Source organism: Pan paniscus, chromosome 2 (assembly GCF_029289425.2).
Source record: "Pan paniscus chromosome 2, NHGRI_mPanPan1-v2.0_pri, whole genome shotgun sequence".
Classification (NCBI taxonomy): domain Eukaryota; kingdom Metazoa; phylum Chordata; class Mammalia; order Primates; family Hominidae; genus Pan; species Pan paniscus.
Genome location: NC_085926.1, coordinates 169414518 through 169426316, shown reverse-complemented (window position 1 = coordinate 169426316; position 11799 = coordinate 169414518).

Here is an 11799-nt window from a genome sequence, read left to right as displayed (position 1 = left end):
CCACACTAATCTGAGTTAAGTTTTTGTTACTGGCACACACACACACACACACACACAGACTGAGAGAGAGAGAGAGAAAGAGACAGAGCGTGGGGCAGGCGGGATTCTGATAAGTCCATAGCATTGGGCCTAAGTAAGTCATATGAGCACATATAATGGAAATCTATTTATAAAGGATCCAGATTTGAGGTATATCTTTGTTTTTTGTTTTTTTGTTTTTTGTTTGCCTCAAGAGGAGACTTGAGTAAGTTATATCACTATTGGAAATGATGTCGTCTAGAGTTTTCAGAACACAGCCTTTGGCTGCAGTGCCATAGATATGATGGTAATATCTTCCTGGCCCATCTCCTCCCAGTATAAACTATTGCTCTCATCATGGGCCTTTGGAATCTTGGCTTTCACCAACGGTGATATTTTTCCAGAGCGCTAATGTCAAATATCAGAGGGGCAGAAATTAAATAAATGTGAAATTTTCAAAAAAGCAGAAGACAATGATTATATTCAGGATTTCTCAAGATCACAAGTGTCAAAGACATTTTGTTCAATTTATTTTCAGTATCCTATTTCCTTAAAGACACTACCAGGATATGTTTTTATTTCTGTATTGTCAGTACCTGGAATTTGAACACACAAAAGATAGTGAGATGTTTCCAAGGGTCAAGCAAGATTGAGAAGTAGTTCTTTTCATCTCAACCACTTGGTATGTTATTTTTCATAACTCTTCCCTGCTGAAGATAGAAGACATGCATTTTTTTGTTGTTGTTTTTTGAAATTTTATAAATAAGGAATTAACCCAGAGAGGCTGCTCTACAGTCACAGAAGTAACATTGAGGGTATAATCCATGCCATTATATTATGGTTATTAGTCTAATAAACATTAGTTTACGTTTACTAGACTAGACTTGTATGTGTGTGATACATTACACACATACAAGTATCTCTTGCTTTCCAGACTATCACTTTTTGAATTTAAGGACCAAATAGATATGTATAAAATTTTAGATCTATGCTGTCCTCTCCTATTTATTCTCCCTTTGCTCTCCATCCAGATCCATTTTCCACCCTCCAGTGCCTACTCTAAGCCCCAGAGGCTGACAACTAGGATAGCATGCCCTGGGTTGCCTTGCCCTCCAGCTTCTAATTGGGCGTGGCCAATGGGAGATCAATGGTGAGCGTGTTTGGGGTATCTATTTCCCTCCTCTACTGTGATAAACACTGTTGGTGCCACACCCACATGCCTGTTTTTGAGCATCCATTTCCTGGTTTCTATGTCCTTTGTTTCTGTTGGCTGACACCTGCAGCTTTCCTCAGAAGCCCACTTTGGGCCACAGAGCCACTTCACCCAGTACAGGTAGACAGCTGGGGGTGCCTGGAAGCTTATGTCACCTCTGGACATTAGCCAACCACTGAGGTAAGAGGTTGAAAACCAGCTCCCTTGCCTTGAGGTGGGAAAAACTCTGAAGGGTGATGACTCTGATATATGATTTCATGCCAGAGCAACCTCTGGGGTTGGGCTGGTGCTGGGACATTGCTTGAATCTGTAATTTGCAAGGCTTTCCCTCTTTCCCTGTCTTGGTTCCCTGTTTCTCTCATGTGTGTCTCCAGAGAGCACTTCCTCAATCATTCACTTACACGCAAATCCTTGCTTCAGGGTCTGCTTCTAGGGAACCACAACGAAGGCCTCTCCGATATCCATTTCCTTAGAGCCTGGCCACAACCTCAGCAGGGGCTGAGCCCCTCTACAGCCGCAGATCCTATTGGGTGGCCTTGGGAAAAACATTCCTTCTCTTTGTCCCTTTAGGACTAGGAATGTTAACTGCTCCCCATTGGTGCTAGTATTTGGGTTCCTGTTGGTTCCCTTAATCTTGCCCACCACTCTCTAGCTAACATTCTCTTTTACCCCTTTTTCATTAAACCTGTTGAATGAACCATTACTTTCTGACTGGGACCCTGATTGAGAATCCTCTCTGCTCCCCCTTCCAACTCTGCTACTCACTAGCTAAACGTCGAGAACCAAATTGATTCAGATAACAAGGCATCCCTTGCTATCCAAACTCTCTTGTCAAGAATCTCCCTATCTGAACTCAGAGAACCAACGATTTTGGACAGTGAGGATAATTACACACATACTCATATATACAGATGCACATATACACACACATACACACACGTATCTCATATAATTATTTTGAAAGTTATGCTGAGGATGCTAAAAGAAGACAAGTGGTAGAAAATGCCTGAAAAATGTGAAATAGATTTCTGTTCTGCCCATGAAGGAATAGCTGTGACAGAATTACCTCCTTGATATATTCCATTAGAATAATGGACAAAATACATGAAACAACTGTTTGCAGTCTTTGGACAGAAAGCAAAGCAGGACTGTCATCTCTGAGAGAGGGGAAGCATATGATGTGAGCCCTCCTTATGACTACCCCAGTTACTTCCTGGAGGCAGTTTCCAGGCTGCAGGGCAGGAAAAAGGAAACCCAAACGGGTATAGCAGTCTCACTGAGTAAGGAGGTGGAGATCAGGTTTCAGGGAGGCCAGGGCAAAGGACCAGAAATGAGGGAGACACACAGAAAGAGCACTGTGGAGCTCTGCAGAAGGGCCCCTTCGAATCTTTGACTGCTGCTGACCTGTGCATGTGTGGGGTAAAACTATGACACTGGAAAAAGAAAAGCCAGAAAGAAGTAAGCTCAGTAATTCTTGGAGTTTACACACGGCTGGGAAATGTTCGCTTTTCCATCAGTCAGAGTAAAGAGGCCTCATAATACACAGGGAATTGGGCTGAGCCCTCAAAGTGCATTTTCTAGTTGAGCTAAATTAACCCTAAAACAAAGCCAGGACCCAGCCTAACAAAGCTCTGGACCCCGCCTAACAAAAGCTTAAAAACAAGGCTTGAAAGAATTAAACTGTTTCCAAGTAATTTAACTGCCTATCAGAACAAGGTCCACACTTATTAAAAGAATTCAACAAAATCTGGCACCCATAAACAACAACAACAAAAAAACAAACAAAAGTATATCTACAATGTCTGTCACCTAATAAAAAGTTACCAGGCAAGAAGAAGAGAAAAATATGACCCATAATCGGCTAATAATCAATAAATATGAACAAAATTAGAGATGACAGAGATTATGGAATTAGAAAAGACCTGAACCAGTTATTAGAGGTATGTGCCATGTGCTTGAATATGTAAAGCAAAACATGAATATAACGATAAGAGAAATGGAAGATATTTTTTAACAGACTCAAGTGGAACATCTAGATATGACAATATATTCTAAATAAAAAATACACTGAATAGAAGTAACAGCAGACTAATACTATAAAATAAAAAATTAGTGAACATAAAGACCCAACAACAAAAATTACCCAAAATGAAGCACAGGGAGAAAAAAATATTTTTAAAAAATGAATAGGCTGGGCTCTGTAACTCATGCCTGTAATGTCAGTGCTTTGGGAGGCCAAGGCAGGAGGATTGCTTCAGTCCAGTAGCTTGAGACCAGCCTGGGAACATAGTAAGACTCTATATCTACAAAAAATGAAAAAATTAGCTGGGCATGGTGGCATGCACCTATAATCCCAGCTACTGGGGAGGCTAAAGTGGGAGGATTGCTTGAGTCCGAAAGTTACAGGCTGCAGTGACCTATGACCACACCAGTCCAGCCTGGGCAACAGAATGAGACTCTGAAGAAAGAAAGAAAAAGAAAGGAAAGAGAGAAAGAGGGAAGGAAGGAAGGAAGGAAGGAAGGAAGGAAAGAAGGAAGGGAAGGAGGAAGGGAGGAAGGTAGGAAGGAAGGGAGTGAGGGCTCCATGACATTTGGGGAAATATCAAGTTGTCTAAAATATAGTAAATGCAGTTCTAAGAGTAGAGGAGAGAAGGAAAACAAATATTTGAAGAACTAATAAATAATAGTTGAAATTTCCAAAATTTATGAAAAGTGGTAAATGTATAGACCTTAGAATCTCAACAAAACTCAAATGGAATAAACATAAAGAAAAATACATAAAAGCACATTATAGTTAACTTGATGAAAAACAGTAATAAAAAGCAGCCAGAGAAAAGAAACCCCTTTACGTATCAAGAAACAAGGTAGAATTAGAGCGTATTTCTTGTAAGAAACTATGCAAGCCAGGAGACAATGAAGTGACATCTTAAAGGACTGAAAGAAAAAACAACGGTCAATGTAGAATTATATTCCCACCAAAAATATCTTTCACAACAAAGACAAAATAAAGACTTTTTCATACAAACAAAAGTCAGTAGACCTCCACTGCAAGACATGCTAAAGGAAATTCTTCAGGCAGAAGGAAACTGATGTCAGTGGAGAATTTGGATCTAACAAAGGAGTGAAAAACAGGAAATGGAAAATATGAGGATATACATAGAAACCTTTTTTTCTCATTCTTTAATTGTAGGAGTTTTAGCACATGCAGAGATAAAGCCAATGACAATACTACTACCAAGGACTAAAGAGGAGATAAATGAAAGAATCTCATACCATATGCAGAGTTGAAGGTAGACTATGATAAGCTAAAGATAAATTCTAGAAGCCAGCACAGTGGCTCATGCCTGTAATCCCAGCAATTTGGGAGGCCAAGGCAGATGGATCATCTGAGGTCAGGAGTTTGAGACGAGCCTGGCCAACATGGCGAAACCCCGTCTCTACTAAAAGTACAAAAATTAGCTGGGCGTGGTGGCAGGTGCCTGTAATCCCAGCTACTCAGGAGACTAAGGCAGGAGAATTGCTTGAACCTGGAAGGCGGAGGTTGCTGTGAGCTGAGATCACACGACTGCACTCCAGCCTGGGCAACAAGAACAATACTCTGTCTAAAAAAAAAATTCTAGAGCGGTCACTAAAAATAAGCAATAACAACATCAAAACTAAAGAAGCACAGCTAATAAACCAATGGTGGAGATAAAATGAGATCATAAAAAACTAAAGTTAGAAAAGGGGGTAAAAGAGGAAGAAAGAAACAAAGAACAGATAAGACAAATAGAAAACAGCAGCATGACATTTTAAAACCATATCAATTATTACATCAAACATAAATCGTCTAAACATTCCAATTAAAAGGGAAATGATCAGTGTGGATTAAAAGACAAGACAAATTATATATTATCTGTAAAGAACCCACTTTAAGTAAAACAACACAGCTAGATTGAAAGAAATGGATGATAAAAAATGACTATGTAAACATTAACAAAAAGAAAACTATAGTGACTATATTAATATCAAGCAAAGTCAGCTTTAGAACAAGGACTATTACTGGAGATGAAAAGGAACATTACATAATCATAAAGAAGTCAATTAATTAAGACATCACAATAATCCTTAACATGTATTCATCCAGTAACAAAGTTCCAAAATACATGAAGCAAAAACTGATAAAATTAAAAAAATAGACAAACTCACAATTATATTTGGATATTTTAATACTCTTCTATTGGGAATTGATAGAACAAGTTGGCAAAAATCAGCAAGCACATAAATGACTTGAACAACACTATCAACAAACATGACCTAGTTGATGTTTATAGAATGCTATACCCAACAACAGCAGAACCCGTCACAATTATAGCTCATATTCTGGGCCAAAAAAAAAAAAAGTGGAAGTCTCAATGGGCTAAATAAATAAAAAAGAATTCAAATAATACAGAGTATGTTTTCTGACCACAGTGGAATTATTCTAGAAATCAAATAGCAAGCCATCTGGAAAATCCTTAAATACATGAAAATAAATAACACACTTCTAAATAACCCATAGCTCAAATAAGAAATCACAAAAAGAAATTAGAAAATATTTTCATAGGATAAAATTAAAAATACGACACATCAAAATCTGTGGGATGCAGCAATAGTGCTTAGAGAGAAATTTATAGCATTAATTACTTATATTAGAAGAAAATAAAAGTCTTAAGTCCATAGTCTAAGTGTCCATCTTTTTCTTTGAAAAGATAAATACAATTATGAACTCCTAGCCAGACTGATCAAGAAGAGAGAAGAAATTAAATAACAATATCAGGAATAAAAGAGGGGTCATCACTCTAGATCTTATGGTCATTAAAAGGTAATAAAGGAATATTGTAAATAAATTTCTGACAACAAATTTCATAACCTAGAAGACATGGAGAAATTTCTTCAAAGACACAAATTGCCAAAGCTTAGTAAAGGAGAAAGAAATAACCTGACTAAATTTAACTCCCAAACTAATTTTCTGTAACCAGCTTTACCCTGATACCAAAACCAGGCAAAGCCATTACATTAAAAGAAAACTACAGACCAATCTCTCTCATGAATATAAATGCAAAATTACCAAAATTTGATCAAACTGAATCTAACAATTTATGAAAATAATACATCAAGACTAATGACAATTATTCTAGCATTATTTACAATAGCAAACTTTAAAATGATCCATCTATCAACAGGAGAATAGCTAAATAAATTAAAGACATTAGTATAGCCAGTAAATATGACATATAGAAAAAAATGACACTAGGAAATGCTAACAATATAACTAGAAAAAGTAAATATGCTATGCTCTCAACACGTATTACAGTGAACATAGGGGAGAAATATACCAGATGTTACAAAGCCTTGTAGTAGGCCCTGGAGGTGCCCTGCCCAGTTGCCTCTTACCCCAACTGCTGAGAATGTTGGCTAATGGCTTCGTAAGAATTCCCTTTGTTGGCTGGACGCGGTGGCTCACGCCTGTAATCCCAGCACTTTGGGAGGCCAAGGCGGGTGGATCACGAGGTCAGGAGATCAAGACCATCCTGGCTAACACGGTGAAACCCCGTCTCTACTAAAAATACAAAAAATTAACCGGGCATGGTGGCGGGCACCTGTAGTCCCAGCTACTCAGGAGGCTGAGGCAGGAGAATTGCTTGAACCCAGAAGGCAGAGGTTGCAGTGAGCCAAGATTGCACCACTGCACTCCAGCCTGGGCGACAGAGCGAGACTCCGTCTTAAAAAAAAAAAAAAAAAAAAAAAAGAATTCCCTTTGTCCACAGGAGGCAGTATGCAATCCATGACTGACTGATATAAATGCTCAGCCCTCTTGACTCAAACGAACTCTGTGGTGCCACTCACATCCTAGAGCTCCCTGTGGGATCAGGCCAAGGCAGGATTTCAGCTGAAACTGCTTTAGGATTCTTTCCCTGCTGTAACCTACTTTCCTCACTCTCTTACAGGTTTTACCTAAGAGCACTCCCTCAGTAAATCACTTGCCTCTTCTTAGGCTTCTTCAAGGCAACCTGACCTAAGGCAATGCCCAAAAGTGATTCTGGGACCAGACTCTAATGATGGGATCCTGGAATTGGTTAACTCATCATATAGATGACAATGAGGACTTCCTCATTGGTGGTAGGTATTGGTAACTCCTAGCATGCTGTGATAAAACAATTGCTAAAACTTTCACCTGCAGAGAGAAGGGATGGAATGTGGGGGAAAGGGATGCACTAGTTTGTGCCTTGTCTCTGGCACTTGAAAGATATGAAGGAATTAACTCTTAAGTACTGTGAAATTGAGTAGCTAAATCAAGGCAAAGTGTGAGTGCCAAGGGGACTCCTGGACATTTCCTTCTCCCAGAGGGCATAGTGAGCTGAATGCCATGCACAATTATTGTAAGAGAAGTAGAATTTTAGGAGAAGCAGAACTCTAAGAGAAGCTGAATTCTGTGTAGGGAAGCCCTATGTCAAAGTCAGAGGTCTGATATGGAAGGTGTGGTAGTCTGAGGCTTAGGATAGAGATATATAGGTAGACGCCCCTGAGAAACTCGATCCACCTGAACATTCTGGGCTTGCAGAAGTATCCCTCCTTCTTGTTTGAATATTATGCAAATGGCTTATAAGATAATGCTTTTCCTCCTCAGGATCTGCCCTTACCTCTCCTCCGGGCATGCTCACTAATAACTAGGTTCTAAGCTAAATGTGACCTGACTAGGGAATGCTGAGTCTGCCAAGGAAGGAGAGGAGTTACATGCTGAAGGAGCTGCAATACCTGGATTACATTTACCAGCAGGAATCAGGAGTGTTTCCGGGAGAAGATCTTGAGGGTGCCATAATCCAGGGGAGTAGAGTGTAATATAAAGCTGCATAAGAGCTTGCCAGTATGTGGAAAATTTCCCGTAACACTGGATTTAATATCGCAGGGGCCACAGGAGCCAGACTGTATTAATCTGCTGCTAAGAAGACCCCTGGAATAAAAAAGGAATGACCCACCTTAAAAGAAGTATGGCATGGAAGAAGGAATCAAAAAGCACAGCAAACTGAGCCAGCTGGAAAGAATCTACAATGTAAGACTAGAAAACCAACTGGCTAACAATGTGTCCTGGAAAAGTGTTATGAACTGAATTGTGCCTGCCCCCCAGACTCATTTGTTGAAGCCCTGACCCCCAGTGTGACTGTATTTGGAGATAGGAAATTTAAGGAGGGAATTAAGGTCAAATGAGGTCATAATGTGGGGCCCTAATCTAATAAAACCGGTGCCCTTATAAGAGGAAGAGACACCAGAGATCTGTCTCTCTCTGCATGCATGCACGGAAGAAAGACCATATGAGGACACAGCAAGAAGGCAGCAATTTGCAAGCCAGGGGGAGAAGCCTCACTAGAAACCCAACCTCTTGGCATGTTTATTGGATTTCCAACCTCCAGAACTGTGAGAAAATAAATTTCTGTTGCTTTAGCCACCCAATCTGTAGTATTTTGCATGGCAGAACTAGCAGACAAATACAGAGGGCCGGCCTGGTGCAGTGGCTCACGCCTGTAATCCCAGCAATTTGGGAGGCTGAGGTGGGCAGATCACCTGAGTTGAGGAGTTCAAGACCAGCCTGGCCAACATGGTGAAATCCTGTCTCTACTAAAAATACAAAAATTAGCCAGGTGTGGTGGCAGGCGCCTGTAATCCCAGCTACTTGGGAGGCTGAGGCAGGAGAATTGCTTGAACCCAGGTGGTGGAGGTTACAGTGAGCTGAGATTGCACCATTGCACTCCAGCCTGGGCAACAAGAGTAAGACTTCATTGCCAAAAAAAAAAAAAAAAAGCAGAGGGCCTGGAGGATGCTCTAATGTCTAAGGCAAGAAAAATGATGGTGAGAGAGCCACCAGCATCATTGAGAAGCTCAGTAGTAGCTGTCCTGTATAGCAGGGACATCCAACCCCTGGGCCACGAACCCGTTAGGAACTGGGCCGCACAGCGAGAAGTGAGCAGCGGGCAACCAAGCATTATTGCCTGAGCTCCGCCTTCTATCAGATCAGGGATGGCATTAGATTCTCATAGAAGCATGAACCCTGTTGTTAACTGCACACTCAAGGGATCTTGGTAATGCACTCCTGATGAGAAGCTAATGCCTGATGATCTGAGGTGGAACAGTTTCATCCTGAAACCATCCCTCACCACCTATCCATGGAAAAACTGTCTTCCGCACAACCAGTCCTTGGTGCTAAAAATGTTGGCAACCACTGCTTTATAGCTAAGGACTTTACAGCACTGGGCTTCCTAATAACAACAGATATAGGGTCCGGGAAAGCAGAAGCCAAATGGAAACACGACCATCAGAGCAAGGACATAAGGCAGGACATAATGGGCAGTCAGGAAGGTCTGATCCACAAGGATCTATGGAGCTGACAAATAGAATGCAGTGTTCCTAGGGACAAGATAGATAGGCAGCTGGTGAGGATTTCTGTCTATCTATAAATCAAAATCTCTTTGTCATCAATTTTCCAATCATGTTTCTTCCAATTTCCCAAACCAATTCTGTGAGTATTTCCCCAGTTCCAGAATACATAATTGGAGTGGACATATTTAGCAGCTGACAGAAACTCAACATCAGTTCCCTGACCTAGGGAAAGGATATTACGGTGGGAAAGCCTATAGTGGAAGCCATTAAAAATGCCTCTACCTAGGAAAATAGTAAACCAAAAGCAATACATTTCTGGGGGGATTGCAGAAATTAGCGCCATCATCAAGGACTTGAAAGACACAGGCATGGTGATTCCTATCACATCCCCATTCAACTTGCCTATTTGGTGTGTGCAGAAGATAGATGGATCTTGGAGAATGACAGTGAATTATATTGTAAGCTTAACCAGGTTGTGGCTTCAATTGCACTTGCTGTCCCGGATGTGGTTTCATTGCTTGAGCAAATTAACACATCCCCTGGTACCTGGTATGCAGCTATTAATCTAGTAAGTGCATTATTCTCTATACCTGTCCACCAGAGGCAGTTTGCTTTCAGCTGGAAAGACCAGCAATACACCTTCACTGTCCTACCTAAGAAGGTTATCAACCCTCCAGTCCTATGTCATAATTTAATTAACAGATCTTGATTGATTTTCCCTTCCACAAGATATCAAACTGATGACATCATACTGACTGTACCTAGTGAGCGAGTCGCAATTACTTCTGACTCTTTGGTAAGATATTTGCATGTCAGAGGATAGGAAATAAATTCAGCGAAATTTGAGGGGTCCTCTACCTCAGTGAAATTCCTGGTGTCCAGTAGTATGGGGCATGTTGAAATCTCCCATGAAAGGTGAAGAACTAGTTGTTGCATTTGGCCCTTCCTACAACCAAGAAAGAAGCACAACACCCACCGGGATTTTGCAGGCAATGTATTTCTTATTTGAGTGTGTTTCTCTGGCCCATTTACTGAGTGGCCTTAAAAGCTGCTAGTTTTAGTGGGGTTCAAAACAAAAGAAGGCTCTGCAGCAGGTCCAGGCTGCTGTGTAAGCTGCCCTGCCACTTAGGCCATATGATCTAGCAGCTCCAATGGTGCTTGAAGGGTCAGTAGAAGATAGGGATGCTGTTTGCAGCCTTTGGAAGGTCCCCCTAAGTGAATTGCAACACAGGCCCTTAAGATTTTGCAGCAAGGCCCTGCCATCCTCTGCAGATAACTACTCTCCTTTTGAGAAGCAGCTCTTGGCCTGCTACTGGGTCTTAATAGAGACTAAATGCTTAACTGTGAGCAACCAAATTACAATGCAACCCGAGCTGCCCTTTATCATGTCTGACCCAACATGCTATAAAGCTAAGCATGCATAACAACACTTCTAAACCCTAGGGCTCAGAGTACTGCAGCAGATCATTGGTGTTACTTCTGTGGAGCGTAGCGAGCCAACTAAATACTTTGACGCCAGTGGGAATGGCGATAATTATAGTAGCGGAGGTGAAGTAGGCTCGTGTATCTACGTCTATTCCTACTGTAAATATGTGGTGGGCCCATACAATAAATCCTAGGAAACCAATTGATATCATGGCTCAGACTATACCCATATATCCGAACCCGTTAGGAACTGGGCCGCACAGCGGGAAGTGAGCAGCGGGCAACCAAGCATTATTGCCTGAGCTCCGCCTTCTATCAGATCAGGGATGGCATTAGATTCTCACAGAAGCATGAACCCTATTGTTAACTGCACACTCAAGGGATCTCGGTAATGCACTCCTGATGAGAAGCTAACGCCTGATGATCTGAGTTGGAACAGTTTCATCCTGAAACCACCTCCACCACCTATCCGTGGAAAAACTGTCTTCCGCACAACCAGTCCTTGGTGCTAAAAATGTTGGCAATTCACCAAAGGGAAGTGGTACATATGTGAGTGATCGCAAGGAGGCTCTGAGGGTACAAATGAATCACGTGAAAAAGTGACCCAAATTCCCATGGTTTCCACTACTGCCTTCTCTGTCTCTCAGCCTGTACCTAAGGCCATCTGGGGAGTTGCCTAGAATCAGTTGACAGAGAAAGAAAAGACTCAGGCCTGGTTTACAGAAGGTTCTGCACAATATGCAGGCACC